The sequence below is a fragment of the Hibiscus syriacus genome, unplaced genomic scaffold (genome assembly GCF_006381635.1).
Source record: "Hibiscus syriacus cultivar Baekdansim isolate YM2019G1 unplaced genomic scaffold, ASM638163v2 tig00111166_pilon, whole genome shotgun sequence".
Classification (NCBI taxonomy): Eukaryota; Viridiplantae; Streptophyta; class Magnoliopsida; order Malvales; family Malvaceae; genus Hibiscus; species Hibiscus syriacus.
In genome coordinates this window covers 1,455,078-1,467,797 of record NW_024063008.1, presented here as the reverse complement: position 1 = coordinate 1,467,797, position 12,720 = coordinate 1,455,078, and the positions used below count along the sequence as shown (strand labels likewise).

At 34.0% G+C, this 12,720-nt stretch overlaps 1 long non-coding RNA gene and 3 pseudogenes across 1 annotated transcript; all 4 read left to right on the top strand.

The window, feature by feature from the left end:
* Positions 1 to 4,322: 4,322 nt before the first annotated feature.
* LOC120155157 lies at positions 4,323 to 8,149 on the top strand (annotated as a pseudogene).
* Positions 8,150 to 8,395: 246 nt separating this feature from the next.
* LOC120155299 lies at positions 8,396 to 9,475 on the top strand (annotated as a pseudogene).
* Positions 9,166 to 10,435, top strand: LOC120155298 (annotated as a pseudogene).
* A 140-nt stretch (positions 10,436 to 10,575) lies between these two features.
* On the top strand, positions 10,576 to 11,451 carry LOC120155158. Its single transcript, XR_005518947.1, has 2 exons — positions 10,576 to 10,726; positions 10,827 to 11,451. It is a non-coding gene; the product is annotated as an uncharacterized LOC120155158 (long non-coding RNA).
* Positions 11,452 to 12,720: the final 1,269 nt, after the last annotated feature.

Below are 12,720 nucleotides of genomic sequence, written 5' to 3'. Positions count from 1 at the left end.
ATTTATCTCAATTAGATATAATACCCACCTATTGTTTTTTTATTCATTGGCACATTTAATAACTTCATATATAATGCAACGTAGCATTCAATCAATTCTATCAAGGAATTAGTGAGTCTAGTCTTCTCCTATTTGATTAACCCTGTGTTGAATTATATTCACCCCTTTCACACAATAAGACCTAGCTAACTAGAAAACAACAATCACTCGAGCATTCTTTTTTCAGTGGATCAGCCACTTTTCTCCTTTTCTTCTTTCCCAGCCTCAAATCCTATTTTCATAGGCGCCATGGAATTTTCATGAAACACTTGTCTTTGTTCCCAAGAATTCTGCCTTATTTCAGACTAAAAGAAAGTGCAAAGCCGCGTACATAATCTACTCCCTAAGTTTCTATTCACATTTATGAACTTGTTTAGCTCCTTTAAAGCATTTTCTAGAAGAAAATAAATGAATTAGTACTCCTTAGTTGTTGCTATTAGATAATATAATTTTATGTATAAATAAATAGTGGTTGAGGGGAGAGGGGGGTTTCATGCTTTATTGTTTCCTTTTCCATGAATAGTTAAACATCTTCATTTCACTTTCAATGATTGAAACCCAAGTAGTATGCATTCATCTTTAAGTTTTAATACGTTTTTAAAAAGTAAATTTAAACGTGATAAGTTAATAATTTATGCAAATGAGACTTTATCATCAGCAAAAGACGACCCAATGCCCCACAGATAGTTAATTTTTAGAATGTGAGATGAAGATTATTGCTTTCAAAAGGGGTAGGGGAGTCAAGTCTCCTATATGAACTAAAATACATCTTGGGCGGTGAATTTATCAAATGATAAAACCCTAAAAGAAAAATAAAGTTTTTGGGAATCCTTTTGAATAGAATTTCAACGTGCAATGATCAATGTACAACAGTTTTTCAAAATTTATTCGATTTTTAACGTTTTAATTATTATCCAAAAGAATTATGATTTGCAGATGTGCAAGAGGTGGAGACTTGTACCGGTTAATATAGGTTCATATTTCAAACGTAGGTGGAGAATTATTAGGGAGAAATTTAGAAACGATAGTAGGTGACAATTCATCTCTTTAAATGTTAGCGGAGAGTCATTAAAGATATTGATAATCGAATACACGAGACTCGAGTTAAATTTTCTCTCATTCAAGGAAAGATGTAAGATAGATTTACCATCCACACTACACATCAACCGTCGATAGGTTGATCGGAGATGGTAACTATTCATAGGTGGTCTAGGAGATAACTTGCCAAATATGACGAGAGGACTGATTCAATGAAATTTGACACATTTTAATATCTGTCAAACTTAACAGTAGGGGTTTAGAGATATATTAGAAAGAATTGTATTATAATTTCGAGAATTTCCTTTAACGGTATCGCATTGTGCGAAACAGTATTTTCGGAGGTTCTATTCATGGATGTACACTAAGATTAATATGTTCGATCTCGGCGGTTAAATAAGTGGTTGCTATTTTTAGAGATTTCGGGTTTAAATATATTTTTTATAATGATATTTGAATATTCATTATTAAATAATTAAAAGTTTTTCTAATAAATATTACCCTATAATCACCTTAAACTAATAAAAAATATTCCAATTATTATCAATAAATAAATCCTCTTTCGTAATTTCACTAATTTTTGTTATATATTTTTATTTCAGTCCATAACGATGAATAGTGAAGAAGAGAAATGAATGGCATAGCTCGTTAGGTAAGCTACGATTCCAAGTGGCATTGAAACAGACACTTGAATCTAAGGTCAATACCTTACCTACTCAACATGTCAATTTCATGCATTAATGCTTTCAATTTTTGTAAGATAACAATGGGTGGACTTTCGTTCCTCCTTTTAACTTTGCTACTATCAATAATTTCATTTGAATTGAATCCCAACTCCAACTCTACCAAACTTTTACAGTAAAAAGAATCATATTTATATTAAAACTATATTTCATAAAATTTTAATACATTACTAATTTAAATATTATATAATAGCATACTATCAAAATTAGACCTCAAAATTTATCAAAATAATCATTTTGACCTCTATTATTTTTTAAAACGTTTTAACTCCCAACGTTTCATTTAGGAGAAAAGGGTCCTTCAATAGATGACAATCATTAGTTAATAAATAGTTAACGCTCTAAAATAGGAGTTCTTTTACTCGAAAATGAAATTTTGGAGGGCCAAAATGCTCTAGAAAAATAAATAAGAGTCAAAGTGACTATTTAATCAATATTAGGGGTCTTTTTATCTTAGAAGGAGACGTTGGGTCAAAACACCAGAGAAATAATATGGACCAAAATTATTTGATAAATGTTGAGGGTTAATTTTGATATTATACCAATTTTTAAATGTCAATGTCATTTTTATATATATTGTTTGGACTATTTATTTATTTTATCCCTACGGCCAAATGTTTTAAAATAAATGAAACTGGTTTTATTAAACAATAATCGGGAGACATTCCTAATTCGTAACATAATCGATGGGCGGTATACGTAAAAGGGTCTTCTAGAAGTCCATCTTTTTCATTACCCTCAACCTCTCTTTACCTCCAACAAAATAAATTAGATATTTAAAAGAAGAAGAAGAAGAAGAGAGGTAAGAAGGACTTAATATTTTGAGTTTTTAGTTATTATAATATTATTATGTTCCTTTTATAATTAGTGATATTTGATTCGTTGATCGATTATTTCAGATCGAATACCGTAAAGATTCATTATAGAGATAATCTTTTGAACTTTATATTTGAACTACTGACATTATTTAAGGAACTTAACATCTTATGTCTTTAGATCAATAAGTTACTGATTTTGAAAAGTCGAATATATATCATGAACTGTCTTTTTTATATAAATTTCATAACAATTTTTTATATTTCGACCCTTTTTAAATCTCTAAATAAAAACTTGAGTACCCTATTTGTCTATTTTTTAACAATAATATTACCCTCATTTAACTGAGTGATTATGAATTATGATTGATTCTTCACTTATTTTTCTCATAAAATGAAGTTTGTTGGAAATTGTCATAAATAAATGGTAATTAATTAGGTGGAATGACATTTTTTTGGTAGCATGGTGGACTTTAATACTTATGTTTCTAAACTCTTTCTCTTTCTTTGGTTCATATTGTTATTAAACCAGTTGCCGAATATGATTGTGAGTCGGGATATTCTTTTCCAGTAGTGGAAAGACTTACGCTTGCAGTTGCATATGCCTTGTGGGACAAGTTAATCGGCTGGCTATGACGAACATAATAATCAATATACATTAATTAAATCGAGGATAAACTACAAGTTTAGTACCTCAATTATCACTTTTGTTTCATTTTAGTCATACAATTGTTTTTAATTATTTCAAAATCATACCTAACGTTACGTTTTGAATTCATTTTAATCACCCACCTTTAAAAAATTAATAGAACTATTGATATGATATTTTAAAGTATCTTCAATGATGATGTGACATTACATTATGGTGACACATCAGTAACATCGTTAATTTTTTAATATTATGTGACCAAAATGAAACCAAAACACATAGCATGAGGTATGATTTTGAAACAAAAATTAATTGAATGACCAACACGGTACAAAATGGAACATCTTTGACTTAATTAAGCAAGGATCTCTAATAATTTCTTATTATAAGATTTAGAGTCAATTTGATGTTATTTTTAAAAAGTTTGATTAAGATTTAATTATTTAAAATTATTGTTAAAAATATTTTTAAGTAATAAATTGCTCATTTAGATATCATGTTACAAAATTTAGAGTATATTGATGTTATAATTATTGGAACAATTAACAGAAAACGAATACGATCGAATAGAAAAATAAAAATCACAAAAATTTACACGACAGAAGAGAATAAAATTTTACTATGTCGAAAAATATAAGATCTATTACAATTGTTATGTCTCAAACCTAATCTCTACTTTCTATTTGTAGGGGTCAAACGGACTATACGGCTTCGCCCGCCCTACAGGCCCCACTTTTACCACTGTTTTTAATAGTAACTTCATGGGTAGTATAAGAAGGAATTGGATGATAACTCTAAAAATTTTTATGAATCAAACGATATGAGTGATTAAATGAATAATTATTATTTTATAAATCTTTTTATTTATTTATTTATTTTATTGTAGAGCTGCTCTCCGCGTTCTTGTCGTTTCCAATAGATTCCCTCCGCGTTTCCTTTTGCCTATCTTTATGTTCAACTTTTTCTTTTTCCTTTTTTTTAAATTAACTAATCCTTAATTTTACTTTATTCCTATAAATTCAAGTCTAAGCATGTACAGCAAGTAGTTGTTGGCTCAATGAGGGATGGTTCTTTACCTGCGCACGGTAGGCGATGGGCATCCGACACGTTCCCGCCAAAAACCGCACTCAGCTCAACTACTTCGCCGGGGAGTGAGTACATGTCCGCCGAGGAGTTCGTCGAGGTCACCATCGATCTCCAAGACGGACGATACCATCATCCTTCGAAGCGTCGAGCCGGCCACCGCCATCAACGTCGATGAAGGTTCCGATACCCCGGCCTCAGCATCACGATCACCGACGATCAAGCGAAGCTCATCCAATAGATTCAGACAGTTTTCACAAGAATTAAAAGCCGAGGCAGTGGCTAAAGCCAGGCAGTTCTCGCAAGAGTTGAAAGCCGAACTACGCAAGTTATCATGTGGCCACGGACACACATCTCAGACTGTAAACGGATTCGACTCGGCTTTAGCCGCTCGAGCTCTAAGAAAGCAGCGAGCTCAGCTCGACCGGACTCGCTCCGGGCTTCAAAAGCACTTCGTGGATTAAGGTTATCAGTAACAGTAAAGCCAATGCATGGGAAGAAGTTCAAAAACAATTTCGACAAACTCGCAAAGGACGCCTTTCTCTTTCGCTCCGATTTCGCACAATGCATAGGTTATCCATTTCATCATCACATTTCTTTTTTCTCAAATCCATCTCTTAAGCACTTGGATTTCAATCTATCTTCTAACTGTTTTTCGTAATCGTTTACTGTTCTTTAAGGAATGAAGGATTCGAAGGAATTTGCGTTGGAGATGTTCGATGCATTGAGTAGACGAAGGAGATTAAAAGTTGAAAAAAAGCAGAGAAGAGCTTTATGAATATTGGTCTCAAATCACCGATCAAAGTTTTGATTCTCGCCTTCAGATCTTCTTCGACATGTACGCATTATTAAACTATTCTATACTTGCTACTTTTCAATTAATTTCTTTTAATCATTCCATTTTAAAATTAAAATTTCACACTCTCTCAACTTCTTTGAGATTTCCTCCCATAGCTTTGGAAGCCTGTAAATAATGATGCAAATGAAATTTCATCTAATTTCGTCTTTTCCTGAATTATAGATAAGTGATTAATAAGTAAACTGCTTATCTAATCTCATATCACAAGATTGATATGTAAATTATTTTTCAGGGTGGATAAGAACGACGATGGTAGAATCACTGAGGCTGAAGTAAAAGAGGTACTGATAATTATTATTATAATCCAATTTTTTTAATGAGACTGGATTAGGCTGCCACTTTAAACAAATTTTTAATAGCATTGCCTCTTCCTCTAAAATTATTATTTTTCTTCAAAATCAAAATTGAAAGGCCGCCCTTTCACCCTTAGAGGGAAATAATTTAATGTTTAAAGTGATTGATCAAAAGAACTTGTTAACAGGGTGTCATTTGGTTTATTATAATCAACGTTAGGCAGTATTGAATGACCTGAATCACAAGAAACTCTTACACTAACTACTACCATAATAAATAATTCAAGTTAAAGAAATAAGAAAAAAAATACGATTTCAAACTTTTGGTGCTCGACGTTAATCACTTTACAAGCATCTTATCTATAATTAGATTGATTTTTTTACGTAATAGTATTTAGATTGACTTATTTATATTCATTGCTTGGCCTCTACTTTTTTTCCCTTGAATTTTGGTCATTTTCTAATAAATTTAGTGGGGTTAGTGGAACATTTTGGTCTATATAAAATTAATTTTATTCTCCTCCTGATTTTACAGATCATCATGCTAAGTGCATCAGCAAACAAGCTATCGAGATTGAAGGAGCAGGCGGAAGAATATGCAGCTTGATCATGGAAGAGTTGGACCCAGAAAGACTTGGATATATCGAGGTGGGTCCATTATTTATGTTGAGTTTCCAATACTTTCCATGATCAACTCCTCCTATGCTTTATGCATGATTTTTTTCTTCTTAATATTTTTTAATAAAGGATATTAAGACAAAGGATCTTCTAGATTTCGACAAGAAAAGGTGTTATATAATTTTAATATATCAAGTTGAGGAAATTATAATTTGCAGTGAGATTTCATTTCAGATTAGGTTTCAAACTAAATAAATAAGTTTCAATAAGATGTCCAGTTGAGCTGCATTGATATATATTAATTAAAGAATTAGTAAATTGGACTTGTTTCTTCCACAGTCTATTGGTAGGTGAAAATGATCAAATCTTCCAACAATCGGGTTCTGGTTTTGTTCAACCGTGATTAAGAAAAAATGATCAAGCAAAGAATAAACGGGCTTTAATGGCGACAGCTCAACTTAACTTATGTTGGTAAACAGTAAATTACACTTGAACCGTTTTTAGTACTTGATTTTCTGAGTCATTTAACTTCGGCTCAATAGGAAGAAAAAGAACTTGGCTGAATAGATTCCTTTCAAATTTCATTTGCATGATTATCCATTGAATAGTTACCTTACTAATTTTCAGTTCGCATGTATTTTTTTCCTTTAATTGATTGATCTCCATGTGATAATTAAGGCTTTATAGTATTATAATCAAATTGGGAGGTCACTATCGCCTATCGGGCAATGGCATCTGGTTGAATTTGATATTTTTTTCTTTACGTCATATTTTGGAGAATTGATTTTTTCTTTTGTTTTACTTGTCAAGTTGTTGAGATTAAGTATTGAGCAAAGGTATTGTCGTTATTTAGTCATAGATTAAAGGGCTCCTGACCAACTCCATCCATGATTGTCCCTTTTGAACAAATGGTCCTGCTAAATGGCAGACCTGACATTTGGGTTCCCATGTGAGCTTTGCTCTCTGGTTATTCCTCTCTCCAAAACGCGTCCTCTTCACTTATTCACGTATGCACGCGTCCTTCGTTCTGCATCACTCATATGTTAACGATTTGACAGAATCAAAGATAATTTTGTCCTTTTTCATGACTAGAAACTTTCCTTATCATTTAATATTTCCTTGGCCATAACATCATGATTGGTGGATGATGATGACTGATGAAATGATGCAGTTATGGCAATTGGAGACACTTCTCTTGCAAAGGACACGTATCTGAGTTACAGTCAAGCCCTAAGCTACACAAGCCAAGCCCTTAGCCAAACTTACAAGGAATAAGAAAAAGAAGCAGAATCGGAAGAATGAGCATAAACTCGTGTACTATCTAGAAGAAAATTGGAAGAGAATATGGGTCGTGTCTTGTGGGTCATGATTATGATAGGACTCTTTACTTGGAAGTTCTTTCAGTACAAACAGAAGAGTGCTTTTAATGTTATGGGTTATTGTCTCCTCACAGCCAAAGGAGCAGCTGAGACCCTGAAGTTTAACATGGCTCTTATCCTCATGCCCGTGTGCAGAAACACCATCACTTGGCTCAGGTCCACAAAGCTGACTCGATTCGTACCTTTGGACGACAATATCAATTTTCACAAGGTATGCAAACTGTTTACCAATTCCTTTATTTCTCTCTAGAAATACATCTTTAGCTTCTCTTTTACGTTTATCGTCTGGGTCCCGGATAATTGATAGAAGTCAACACAATGGGTTGATTTTACTTGATATTATTGCTTGTGAACTTTAAACAATGACGATATGACTGTTAAGGTTTTAAATCGCGGTCACAGTTATGTTTTTTATTATTTCATGTTTACTGTGATTGCGGTTATAGTGGACGCTATTACGGGTGTAGCGGGTAATTTAGACGGCGGTGCTATTGCTATTTCGCGGTCGCTATCACATTTTCGGACCACAATTTAAAACCTGCGACTATTTGTTGGGGGTAGAGGGAGACATTGCACGTTTCACGCAGCAAAAGTTGACATCTAAACAGATATTTCTTTTTAATGGTAGAGACACTAGGATTCCATACATGAACTAAATTTTTGTGTTTCTAATAATTTTTTTTGGCGGTGACTAAAGCATTAACATACACATGAATTTTTATTTTATTTTTTACAAATTTTGTTGGAATTTGTTTTTATCAATTTTCCAAGTCAAATAAATATATCCAAATGTTCAGCTTGGCCAACGAATATAAGGCTAGCAGAGTTAGCTAGTGGATATAAGGCTTCCCAATTCAAACATTTGCAAATAAGCCCAAAATGAATAGCATAATTGATGCATTGCATGATAACGTTGGAATTTGAAAGTTGTCGATTCCATACAATTAGAACATTTTTTACGCTCTCCTCATCTTATGCAGACAATAGCACAGCGATGTAATTGGAGTCATTCTCCATGTCGGTAACCATCTCGCCTGTGATTTCCCGAGGCTTATCGATTCTTCTAATGATAGATATAGAAAGTTTCTAAGCCATGACTTTGGAAGTCATAAGCCAACGTACTTAGACCTGGTAAAAGGAATGAAGGAGTGACTGGAGTTCTAATGGTTATCTTCATGGCCGTTGCATTTACACTGGCAACAAGATGGTTTCGGCGGAACCTGATTAAACTGCCCAAGCCCTTTGATAGAATCACTGGCTTCAATGCCTTCTGGTACTCACATCACCTGTTTGTCATTGTCTACGCCTTGCTCGTCATCCATGGCGAATTCCTTATCTCGTGCACATATGGTACCGTAGGACGGTATATATTTAATCTTCTTCTGCCATGTGTTTGCATAAATTCTAAGAGCAGAAATTTATTTTATTTGAGTAACTATAACTGTAGTTTCAGCCTTAAGGTAGGTATCGAATTCCATGTTGCAGACTTGGATGTACCTCGCTGTTCCAGTTTTGTTATATGCTGGAGAAAGGACCCTAAGAATTTTCGTTCTGGTTCCTATACTGTCCGGCTTTTGAAGGTAAGCATAACTCTGTCACTTTTATAACAAGAAGTATTTGCTCAAAGAAAAAGGGTGAAGTACAAAAGAGAAACATTTATTTGACAAATTAACTGGGAAGCACATGCTGCACAGCCTCTCAAGAATTTTATGTGAGGCTGGTCAATTCACGAGATTAGCTTCTCTGTGGTCCATTTCCCATGAACCCTGAATTTAGGTCTGAATGAGGCTGACGTGTATTTTGAATATTTGATTGGCGAATTTCTTATAACTTTTCATTCTCGATATATAGGTTGCAATTTATCCAGGAGGTGTTTCTCACATTGCAAATGTCTAAGCCACCTCAATTTAGGTACAAGAGTGGACAGTACATGTTTGACAATGCCCTGCTGTCTCTCCATTTGAATGGTAAGTACAAAAATATAAAAGCACATATAATGTTTTACAATGATTTCAGCTGTTTCGGTTTGCTACTAAATTGTTTTCAGAATTTCCAGAATAATATTCTGGATGTAAGTACATAATAGAAGAAAATGAAAATGGACTCGGACATTGATTTGCAGTCCACATAGCCTTTATAAGATGAATGGAGCCGGTCAACATATTGATTGATTTGTAATAATGAGAAGGAAGTTTAAACGGTAAACATTTGAGTAGTTGCACTAATAAATTGGTTTCGAGATTGGGGTTGGTTTCATAGGGAGGCAACATACATTTTGCTTTATGCAAGTTTTCTTCTGAACACAGCATTTCCTTTTGTGAACCAGGCATCCTTTTCCATAACCTCTGCTCCTGGTGATGACTACCTTAGTGTACATATCCGTCAGCTAGGTGACTGGACCCAAGAGCTCAAACGGCTATTCTCAGAGGTTTGAACCTCCCTGTAGCTGGAAAAGTGGCTTCTCAGGGCTGATGTGACAACTAAAAAGGTAACATCTATTTGGATTCTATTAATATTCAAAATTCTCTTTTTCTAGAAGCATTTAGAGTCTCTGGTAATACTGTGTAATTTTATAATCCATGATATTCTTGTCCGGAAAACAGTTTGCCAAAGCTGTTAATCGATGGACCGTATGGTGCACCGGCACAAGACTATAGGAAGTATGATGTTCTGTTGCTTGTGGGTCTTGGAATTGGTGCAACACAGGATTTGGCCTCGGATACCAGTAGGACATCAGACTAAGTGTTGAGAGCAGTGATTCAACTGCTACAAACAAAGTTTCACGAAAGAAGACTCTTAAGACGACCAATGCTTACTTTTATTGGGTTACCAGGGAGCAAGGTCATTGATTGGTTCAAAGGGGTCATGAATGAAGTTGCAGATCTTGATCAAAGGGTAATTGAACTAATCGTTGTATAAGTTTTTTCATTTATAATATTCTTAGAATGCCTTCATTAACTCGTCCCCTTGGAGAGCACTAAATCATGCCAAGAATGGAGTCGACATAGTTCGGGCACCAGGGTAAGATCCTTTTCTACGTGTCATTTTTTATTCTCGCATGTGAAGACACATTTTCAAACACAAATGGCCATGCAGATTTTCAAACACAATAAAGTTGGTCTTTGATTATCAGGTGCGGACATTTTGCAAGGCCTAAATGGAAGAAGGTTCTGTCTAAACTGGGTTCCAAGCATTGCAACGCAAGGATAGGTGAGTGACCCCAGATTTCAATTTATTTAAGCAAATGAAAAGCTAGCAGTCTTGTCTGTATCTAACGCTAGTGTTTTGTAATTCAATGCGGTGGGAGCAGGGGTGTTTTACTGCGGGGCACCGGTTTTGGCTAAAAGCTCAGCAAACTGTGCTACGAGCTGAACCAAAAAGGTTCAACTAAAGTCGAATTCCATAAGGAGCATTTCTAAGCCACGTATAAGAGGGGAGTAAATAGCAGCAGCCTCATCACCCTTAGCCCTAACTCCTTCTTTACCTAGATAAGTAAGAATTTTTGCAATAAAAACAGGAGTCACTGTACAGCCTTGGACTAGAAAAGGAAATCTACAAGGAAAAAAAAAAGGCAAATGTATTTCATTTTGCTCTCTGTCCCATCGTAGAATGCCCTCAAAAAGAGAGACTGAAATGATTTTGATAAATTGGATTCAGTCAGCAACAAGATAAATAGAGAAGAGGGGATAAGTGCCGTATGCTGCGATGGAGAGGATGACTTCAGAATTGAGAGGCTGGGCTGGGCTACCGATTTGAATTATTGGTGGGATGGAAGAGATATAGGTTTTTTTTCTTTTTTTTCTTCTTCTATTTCCCAATTTTCATGTAAATATACTAGAAGGATTGAGGAAATAGGGGAAAAAGTTCAAATAAAATCCTTCTAGTATCACACCCAAGTAATAATATTAACATACTAGATAATTATCGATTTTTTACTCTGTGTAAGTCAAAATATTATAATTATTTGAAAAAGAATCTATATATAAGATATACCTAATGCATGAAAATATCATGAAATGATAGGATAATTTGACCAAAACTATAGCAGCCAAGGGTAAAATACAAAAAAGGCAAAACATATGCGAGACTCTTAAAAAATAATAATGTGGCTCTTGTCAATTTTTCCACCTAATGTGATCTTCAAACTTAGAAAACAAACATAATGATACTTTGGCCAATAATTTTCGTTGTTGACCATTACGATGTTGATATGACATTTTACGATACTTACATGACAATCTATTATGGCTAGTGACATGAAAGATAGGTTAAATTGATTTTTTTTTTGTGAGTTCAATGGTCAAATTGTGTTTTTTTTAGTTCAAAGAAAAATATATTTTAAATTTTAAATATACAAATATAGAAATTTGATTCCTTTGAAAAATTGGATAATTTGGATTATGGATAATCTGCTAAAACTGAAGATATTGAAGATACAAAAGGTATAAAATGTATAAAGATTGTGACAAAATAAATGAAAGAATTTATATAAATCGGCTGGAAGCATTTAAAAACATAAGGTTAATATCAATTTATTTCTTCGAGTCATTTTATTTAATTATCGATTGGATATTAATTTACTTGATGTTATTATTATAATTAAAAAATAAGTATTTATATGTATTTAAATTTATTATTTTTTACTTAAAGGTTGAGATTTAAAAATTGTTGACGAAAACGGGTAAAGAAAACGAAAGAACACGAGAATTTTACGAGGTTCGGCAATGTGCTTACGTCCTCGGTGCTTAGGCGACGCTAGAATTTTATTCAATGATATTTTAGGTCTAGGTTACATCTCTATTTATAATAGAAAACCCTGGTACATAATTACAAAATCAACCCGTACCGTACCGCGGGGGCTACGCCCCGCACCCCAACCCACATAATTTTAACCCCACAACGAGACTTTCTTTGTAAGGACAATTAATGTTCGCTTCGCTCACTCCGCTCCATCTCCTGTCCTCTTTACTGGTATATTTATGAGCCATACCTAACAAATCTCCACCTTGGCGAATATCCTACCCCTTGGAAACTTCAATGTGGGTTGGGTACCTTGCTTCTTTAACAACTCGAAACATTCAACAAGTCCAAGCAATGCTGAACTTGTCTGTCGTAACTGACTTGGTGAACATATCAGCGGCATTCTCATCAGTATGTACCTTCTGAAACAAAACCTCCCAGATGCAACCAACTCTCTGATCTTG